Source organism: Cottoperca gobio, chromosome 5, assembly GCF_900634415.1.
Source record: "Cottoperca gobio chromosome 5, fCotGob3.1, whole genome shotgun sequence".
NCBI classification, from domain to species: Eukaryota; Metazoa; Chordata; class Actinopteri; order Perciformes; family Bovichtidae; genus Cottoperca; species Cottoperca gobio.
This window is the reverse complement of record NC_041359.1, coordinates 28,040,306-28,050,305: the sequence shown is the minus strand read 5'-3', so window position 1 is coordinate 28,050,305 and position 10,000 is coordinate 28,040,306. Positions and strand designations below refer to the sequence as shown.

Here is a 10,000-nt window from a genome sequence, read left to right as displayed (position 1 = left end):
GGTTGTTTTATTCAAGTGAACGTCATGCAGAAACCTACATCAGGTCAGGTGGGAAAACGTACCGACTTCTGCCTAATTTTGAAAGTTCGAATTTGATTTCATAAGGTCCTTAAAAAATACCAAAGATAATGTCAAACTTTGAACCCTACAGAGAATGTTTGACACTAAAATGATTCAAAGGGAAGTTTTAGACACTTTTTGAAATGTCGTTTTCAAATAAATAAAGGGAGTGATTTATTTTCACTATAATAAGTAATACAATAACAGAATGATGGTCAGACATTACATGCACATTCCTACACACACATGTAGGATTGTTTTACACACACACACACACTCACACTCACTCACACACACACACACACACACACACACACACACACACACACACACACACTCACACTCACACACACTCACGCTCACGCTCACACACACACACACTCACACTCACACACACACACACACACACACACACTCACACACACATACACACTCACACTCACACACACACACTCACACTCACACTCACACTCACACACACACACACACACACACACTCACACTCACACACTCACACTCAAACACACACACACACACACACACACACACACACTCACACACACACACACACTCACACTCACACTCACACACACACACACTCACACTCACACTCACACACACACACACTCACACTCACACTCACACACACACTCACACACACACACACACACACACACACACACACACACACACATACTCACACTCACACTCACACACACACTCACACACACACACACACACACACTGTGCTTAATTGCAGCGACCTTGCGTGACTCTCTGCAGAATTACTGGACCTTCAATGTCGAGCGGCGAGCAGATCAATACATGTATTAACGAGCGCTGATGACGGCATCCTTCAGCCTCATAAACAGGTCATTATTCGTGACCTTGATGGATTCTTAATTCAGATAAGTAGCGAGCATCAAACCGTCTCTTCCACCTCCCACGACATCACTGAATAATGAAACATGGCTTTCAAAGACGAACATCGTGCGGAGGGATGGGGGGGAGACGCTGGGGGAGGGGTTAGGGTCAGGGTGGAGGTGAGGCGAGGAGGGAGACACTATTTAGGAGCAGCTGAAGGTCAGTTTGGTGTCACTTTATTCATTATGCTGTTTAAATAAACTGTCAGACTGGAAACCTGCTTTCTTGAGATGGATAACCAACCACCATAAACACGTTGATTTAAAAACAGATTTTGTTGTATTGTAAATACTATGGAAACATATTTCTGCTAAGAAAAATAAATAAATCACTTATATTATATTATGTTATATACAATAACAATTTGTGTATCTTGTCAATTCGATCTACAAAGAGCATCTTTGTTTATTTTTATGATGCATAACCTTCCATGCAGGTTTCTGTTCAACAGTATGCATCTAAGAACACAGAGTTAAAGACTAAGAACTATTTAAATGTTATCTGAAGTCGTGGTCGGAGGTACATTGTCTTTTATAGCCATGATGTGTTTCCAGGGTCCAAGAGATCTGCCCTGAGGCCTTCAGAAGCAACAGTGCGGGCGCCTGTCGCTTAAAGTGAACGGAGACAAAACTGTGGCGTTAACCAATCAGATGTGGAGTTGTGGACACCGGGGCCAGCTAGCAGGCGTACGATAACGTCAGCACGTGCACGTCTTTTGATTGGATACGCACTATTGAGAGGCAGAGCTATGCAGAGCTAGCTAACTTTGAACGAGCTAATTTGTGTAGATTTCTACAAGCTGTTTGTTTTCAACCCACAACGGCTGAAGGAGGAGAAGAGATCGATGTGGTCGCAGATATCATTACAACGCCATTTTCAAGACGAACTTTTCAAGAAAAGCTAGACATCATGAGAAGAGAACGGCCAACCCCGACGCTAGCGAGCCTATCACAGGGTTTGTCCGCCACTTTCAAATCACTAACTACGAGCGGTACCCCCGGCTCACAGCCTCCGAGAGGCACTGCACATTGTACTGCTGGGAATGCTATTTACAACTAAGTGTTTCGTAAATATTAATATAACTCTGTTGTTAAGGTGATGCAACGCCCGGTTATACTGCGTTTCTGTCTAAGTGTAGAGTTTCTAGAGCCATGGCGTCATAATGATGGTTTTAAGAGGGGGAATAATTCAGGTAGGACTGTGTAGGACATCACTGAAGGCTTAGGTGTGAAATGCACGGCACTCCACTGTCATTCATTCTTGTTTTATCAGCACAAATTTGAATTAGCAACATTCCGACCATCTAACAGCTCCTCTCCTGTTTAAATGCTAAAGTAAACCTTCAGGATGTGAGGTTTTAATCTTTGTGCAGCCACAAGGGTTCACTCGACATCTTAACACTCGCAGAGAGAACAGACACTGTCCAAACCAACGAGCTGCAACACGTCTGCTCTGAAATAGATATGATACATGAAACATTGACGCAGTAAACTACGATGGTTCAGGACTCAACAGGAGCTGTTCTGCACCTTCTGTTTGGCTTTGTTTTTAAGTTGAATTGACTCAGTAGCATGTCTTATTCACATGGAGCTGAGGCTCGGTGCTGATGTGGGACTAACAGTCAGACTAACAGTGTGCTGCAGAGATCAGGGACTCAGAGGCACATTGAAGACAAAGTGTCTGGATTGTGTCTCTTGAAGAATGAATGTGGAGTCAGATGGGGTTGTGGTGAGAAGAAATACAATATCATTCCTTGCAGTATATACACAGTGGGCTTCAGAACGAACGGCTTTGCAAGATGCAAGAAACTAACTTTACCTTTTCAAGGCATTTGTACGGTTGTAACGTAAAGACCCTGAACACTGTTTCTATCAGCAACAGAACTATTTTATGTTTAGCTCTCAGTACCCGTCAATGTCTCTGCTCTGGAGGCAGATGCTTCCAACTCGTCCCCACTCCCTCCATTTCTGCAGTTTTCCCAACAGCGCAGCCGCGTGGACTCAAACAGGTTTAAATGCATTTAGCAGCTTCAGCTCTGTGTTGTCCTGGCTGTTCTTATTACAGAGAGTGTTGCTGCTGTCAGGGTCGCTTTACCTCACCTGTCTCTCTCTCTCACACACACACACACGCACGCGCGCACGCGCGCACGCACGCACGCACGCACGCACGCACGCACGCACGCACGCACGCACGCAGTGTGGGGGTCGTGTGCCTTGCTTAAGGGTTAAGATAGTGGAGCTCTAACGAGAGAAACAGAGCGACTGGAGCTCAATCAGTCTGTGGGGTCTGTATAGAATATTAAAGTACACAGTTTGGTATACATCATTACATCATACTGTTTCCTTCTTCCTACAGTTATTATAATGACGTTTAAACTCCATCCCGCTGCTGTGACTTTCTTCCATTTGCTTAAACCACAGAGCTGCCGTGTGCAAACTGTATCCGACACTTGTTGCTGTGTTGTGGTGCATTTGTGTGCTGTGGGAATCGTGACGGTTTGTTGGTGATATTTACGTCACATTTAAATGTAATTATGACCATGTTTGCTTATTGTTTCACTTCTTAGGTTGTTTTTTTCTTTCAAAGATGGATTGTTAATGTGATGCTGGTGACAAGTGTGTGTGGACATAGAAGGAGTCTTTTTGTTTTTGCAATGCTTTCAGAAATAGACATAAGAGCCAAGAACAAAGACAACAAAGCTGAACAGATAAAGGCAGGGAATAGACACACACACACACACATATATATATATATATATATATATATATATATATATATATATATGCGGAGCTCCAGAAAACAGTGTGTATTTTAACTGTAAAACTCTTTCTGTGTCTTATATATATTGTCATGCCATTGTTCACATTTGATACCTTTTTAAAACGATGATACTTATTATCAACGAATGCCATGGAAAGCAAACAAAACCACCGACAATGTGTTCGTCCGGTTCTCAATACTTTTTGACTTCCCTTCTCTGTCTTTAAAAACGTTTCGCACAGATACAGTTTCCTGAGTAAATAGTGGATTTGTTGGGGACCTTATTCAGATTAACACACATTTGGTTCTTTAGTGGTTGAGCTTTCCTAATTACTTCAATGAGCATTAAGTAATGAGCATTAATTAATGATGTGGGCACTCCGTAGTTCTTAAGGGCACAATAAATAAGCTACAATTTGAAGAACTAGACATTTGTACGGAAGAAATGTTTCTGTAAATCTTCTCTGAACCCCTAAATGTATCTTGTGATGCCCCCGGGGAGAACCAGCGCTGTGATTTTGGGGAAACTGTCCCATTCACACAATCAGGCACTCAGCAGGAAGCAGGAGGAAGCTGCTGTCGATGCCGATTGTGATTACAGCTGCAGGTTGAACTTCCTGAGCCGCCGACAGACTCAACCCGGAGCTGTATGCAGGCCGTCGTCACCTTCAACAGGCGACCTGCTGCTCATAATGCAACCTGACAGGGACGAGCAGCCAAGGGGAGGCGAGCAGAGCTTCACCACACACCTGCCTTTGTCTTGTCGCTACTACTTACTATTCTCCAGAACAGAATAAGAAGTGAAAGGCTCCATGTTCAGAGAGTCAGCCCAATTGTGTTTGATTTGCACAGGTATTTTATTATACATCAGAAACCTGTCCCAGTGATTTCATCATTAGCTTTCAGAGCTGCTGGTCCACATTTCCCCTGCGCTTATCATCCAATTGCATAGCCAAGCGTACATGCACTTCACCATGCAGCATGTGTAACCCTTCGTGTAAGTGCTGGACGTAATGCAAAAGATAAACGGTACAAGGTTTTATATACCCACAGTCTTTTTTCTTAAAAAGAAAAAAATCTAAGTACCAGATTTTCAAACACATTTTTTTGTCCTGATGCTTCAGTTTCAAGTGCATCCAAGCCGTGTTGTGCTCCAACTGTCAGATACAGTAACATTGTGTATTGGAAAACTTCTGGGTTCATGGAGTAATTCCAGTTTTGCATCCTGTATCTATGCTGTAAATCCATTACACTGACGCACATCTTTAGAACTATAGCTCGGTACACTGCATATTAATTTGTACACTTCATACTGGGAACCTTTGTGCATTACTTGGACTTCTAAAAACTGCAAAGCTCTTTCATCTTAATTCAGATATGATCTCTAGAAACAGATTTGTTCAGGAAGCGTTCTGGTTTCCGTTTGTAGTTCGAGTAGTATTTCAATCATCCTGATGGATCAGGCTGTGGTTGTATGCAGACACACAGTCCGTGTGTAAAACAGAAGATGTGGAATTTATTCGCCGAAATGCAATCTAGGAACCAATTGGCTAACTGATGATAATTTAGGTTCTTATTAGCTTCCCGTTAACTTGAAAACTGGTTACTTGTGAAAAAATAAACAACCCGGTCATAGATGTCATCGTCTTGCAACTCCAAATCCATTCCAGCGCCTCAAATTGCTAATCAAAGAGTTAAAAATGAGCAGTACATGGAAAAGAAAGTCTTGGCCCGGATGTTCGCCAGCTACGCCGGAACCTCAGCTATATAACCCTTCGACCCCAGAGGCTTAATGTCGTAAGACCAAAATTCAGGTATATTGTACATATTTTTATTGTAATTTTAAATTCTATATTAATGTAACTTAATTTTTCAACTTTTACTATTTTAATATTTTACTTAATTTCCTCTTACTATGTTTATGTTATGCACAAATAAACAGAACATTTCGTGGCAATAAACAGATTCTGATACTGTCGAACCAACCAAATGAATCACTTTATTAAATTGTTCAAAGTTAAATCATCCATAATTCATTCAGACAGGTGAGCAGGACAGTCCGAGAACAGAGTCATAGCAACTGCTTTGAGAGCAGACAGGAATAAGTATATGGAGGGGATACAGGAAGTGAGGGCTTACAAGACAAAACAGACAAAAGATACAATAAAATTAAAAAACAGCTGCTTTGTGTTTTTAAGTACATTACTGGTGTCAAGTAAACCAAAAGGTGTTGACAAAGAATTTACACCACAAGACCCATTTAGTAGTAGTTCAAGAGCTTTCAATGGTATCACGCGATCTTCACTGATGTTTGCCCAGTTAACATGGAAGTGCTCAAATATACACTTTTTGCAGAACTTGAAGGACTTCTTGAGAACGAAAGGTCATTCTTGATTTTACAAGATGAAGAAACAAACTCACAACATAGTAACCACTTACTAAAGTATAGCCAGCACAACAGAAGAACTCTAAAGGCCTTTACACACCGGAGGCGTGACCAACAAATGACAGGACAATAAAATAAATAGAAAACTATTCATACCGACAGCGATGCATATTTCTGACAGTTGCAATATTGTTCAATAAAAGGTTGGAATAGATTTGCACAGGCAGAGGACCTTTGACCCAGAGAAACCTCTGGCAGTCTCAGTTTCTTGTTGTAAAGCCTAAATTAATGTAAACTATATTATTGAGTTTCCTTTTGAACAAAATGCTCTGCGTTAATTGGAGTCCCCTCTGGTAACAGTTACGTATAACTGTATATATGTCTAGGGATTTTATTGTGAAAGGTAAGAACTGAAGGAGTGGATCAGGTATGCGCTGCCTTTGTTAAGGTAAGTAAAATAGTTTAGATCCTCCACGTTGTTGTTTTCTAATCCTGATTTTGAATAATCTCGTCCTGCACAACTTGATTAGCAAAAGCTTTTATTAACACCGTGAAAGCCCAGAATAATCGGCCTCGTTCAGGAAAAAAAAATGCTGCTTTTTCGCCGCATAGCATTCTCGCACTATGTAAAAGTACTCATGACAGTTTGAAAATATATATTGACATTCAAATTAATTGCATGAAAAAAATGTCCCCGAAAGACTTTACTGTAACTTTCTTTTGACTGGATAGGGTTAAAAGTTTGATGCCAGGGCTTAGTGACTGGTTCCACAGGACAAACTGCCAACTCCACATTCTTTAGATGGCACCTGATGCATCAAATGTGCTGCTCAGGATAAACTGAGACACACTATACCAGGGCTCGGGAACCTTTTTGGCTGGGAGAGCCATAAAAGCCAAATATTTTTTTATGTATTTCCTTGAGAGCCATATATTTAATAAATTTGAATGCAACTTTATGCGTGCATTTTTTAAGAATAACACGTCTCCTAGTACTAATAGCGGTATCAGTGTTGCATTGAACACGTGCTCTTTTATTAAATAAACTAAACGCTTACGTTATTTATCTCATTTATGTGCTCGTTTCAGTGTTTACTGCACGGGTGTCAAAGTCAAGGCAATTATATCCGACCCGCGAGAAAATATCATATCTGTCATAACTGGCCCGCCGGTTTTGGTAAATCAATGCATGGCACAACCACGGGGAAAAGACATTCGAGGAAGAATCTAAATATGTGAATGAAATGAAAGTTTTTGGAAGCAAAGGGAAACACACCACAGATCTCTGGGACGATGTGAGCTGGACTGTTAGTGCGACATAACGAAGCATCTCACTGTTAAACCTGCAGCTTCAGGGCCGTGTGATCACAGACATGTGTGATGCAGTGACAGCTTTCTAAGCCGAGCTGCCTGTGGGAGACTCGGATGCAGAAGGAAACTTTGGTCACTACGTGTTTCCAAACACTGACAAACATCTCCACCGCTGTGTTCCTGAGAGCATTCTGCTGAGCAACTGAGAGACTTTGCCGACTTTGCCGCTCAGATATTTAAATTGAACTGCTCAGCAATCCGTCTGCAGTTGACTTAAATATGTTCCATATCTTTTTGCACTTTATCCACTATGTGTATCCTGTTCAATAAATGTGGACCGTGTTTGGCCCTCGACGTAGTCCCAGTTTTTAATGTTGGCCCTCTGTGATTGAGTTTGACCCCCCCGGTCTACTGCTTGCTTTGTGCAGTTTCTCCTCTGCTCGGTTTCGCGACGGGCGGGGCTCCGCCCCCTACGCACACACGTGTGAACACACCTTAACCTACAGCCAGAGACAGGGCGGAGGAGGAGATGGGAGAACTAAAAACAAATCCGCCGCTAAATGTTTTACTTTAAAATGACACAATATAATTATTTATTACCTGTTAATCATGTTAAATGTCAGCTCAAAATTGTCTGCGAGCCATATCGCGTTATCGAAAGAGCCATATATGGCTCGCGAGCCATAGGTTCCCGACCCCTGCACTATACGACACTTATCACACAGGTCTAGAAAGGTACTGGAAATGCCGTCTAACTGTACTGTTTTATTACTTCAAATAAAGGAATTTGTAGTATCTTCAGTGGGTGTGCATTTACAGTGTTAAAGTATGGAAACAGCTTCTCAGTGAAAGTGTGTTTAAATGTGTGCATGTGTGTGTCAGTTTCAGGATCAGAGAATGACAGTTTTCCTTTGTTCCAATCCAGATGAACTCTGATCCTCCGGAGCTTCTTCTTTACTCGGAGAACAGTTGGGTACTCTCGATCTGAGTCAGCCGAGTACTCACCATCGCAGAACATAATTCTAAATAATCCAGACAGTTTGTCTACGTTACTCTGGACAGACTCCGCTAATACTCCCACTGCCCAGACCGAACTGTTTCCAGCCTCAACATCCCAGCTGTGACCCTGAGTTAAAACCCTCAGAGCTCAGGACAGACATGAAGGAGTAAATCCTCTCTGGGTTTTCAGGAAGTTTCTGTCTCTCTCCGCGTCTCACGCTGGTCAGATCTTCAGACAGGATGAGTTCTGGATGAGCAGAGCTTGGATCCAGAATCAGAGGAGAGTAGGAGACTATCTCCTTCATCTTGTCCCAGATGTTGAAGGTGAGGTTGCCCAGGTGTTTGGCCTCGTCCATCAGAGCTCCTGAGAGCAGCTGTGGATCTTCCAGCAGGGGGCGCTGCAGCTGGGCTCTGCACTGCAGTATTGTAGTTGTGCAGGAATGAGACGTCTTCAGCTCTCAGCTGCTCCTCTCTGGCTCTGTGTCTGAAAGAGCTGCTATCTCTGTGCTCAGAGCCTCCATCTTCTCCTTCATCGTCCAACTCTTCTGCTCCTCTTCCTCCCTCAGAGCAGAGATCCTGGCCTCCTCTTCCTCTTGTAGAAACTGGTGCAGCTTCTTAAACTGCTCCTTAATCTGCGTCTCTGTGCGTCGGGCCTGGACCTTCATGTGTTCTGTTGTTTGATCACACACGACACACACGGGCTGCTGATGGTCCAGACAGAAGAGTCTGAGTTTCTCAAAGTGCAGACGGCAGAAAGTCTCTGAAACTTTCTCATCTCTCTTCACTAAGAAGGACTCACACAGGTTCTTTCACACCAAGTTACCAGGTGGATCACTCCTTGATGACCTCCTCCTACAAACTGGACACTCCTGTAGTGGTTTCCCTTTCCACCAGTTCTTCAGACAGTCTTTACAGAAGCTGTGGCTGCATGACAGGACAACAGGATCTTTAAAGATGTCGTGGCAGACAGGACAGGACAGATCCTGCGCTAATGGGGAAGCCATTTTCTCTCTGAGTGAAGATGGAAGACACGGCAGGAACACAGATAAGCCTGAACGCTCGCTCCACTTTAGAGGTCCGTCTCCCTTAGACAAAGTTTTTCTCAGATCCCATCCACTGCTTGGAATATTCCCTCTTCTGCTTGTTCTCTGTCAGTGTTGTGAATTTAATCTGATGATAAATCTTATTGTCTCTCTGTGTCTGTGCCTAACCCCAGTGAAACAACAATACCGATATTTCTTGCCACGGAAGGGGTGGAGCTTTGTCATACACTTTCTGTTTGTTTGCACAGCTATTAACTGTACAAGCCAGGGATGAGTTGTTTTCATTCCTGTGTATTGTGGACTAGAAGATGGACCATCGGCCGATTTACGTATCAGATTGTATTTCAAATGTCGGCTTCAGTTCACAAAGTTTTTCTGCCATTATTTGTGATTCATGTGGAAGTGCAAACTGCAATCAAATATATTATCCTATCTTTTCAAAGGCTCTGGGTTAGTATGGTAACAAAAACGATGTAAAGAATATCTTTTGACAACCTTTTTTCCCAACAAAATGACG

The 10,000-nt window shown here is 42.6% G+C and overlaps 1 pseudogene; it reads right to left on the bottom strand.

Annotated features, from left to right (window-relative positions):
- Positions 1 to 8,192: 8,192 nt before the first annotated feature.
- On the bottom strand, positions 8,193 to 9,444 carry LOC115007812 (nuclear factor 7, ovary-like; annotated as a pseudogene).
- Between the last annotated feature and the right edge of the window lie 556 nt (positions 9,445 to 10,000).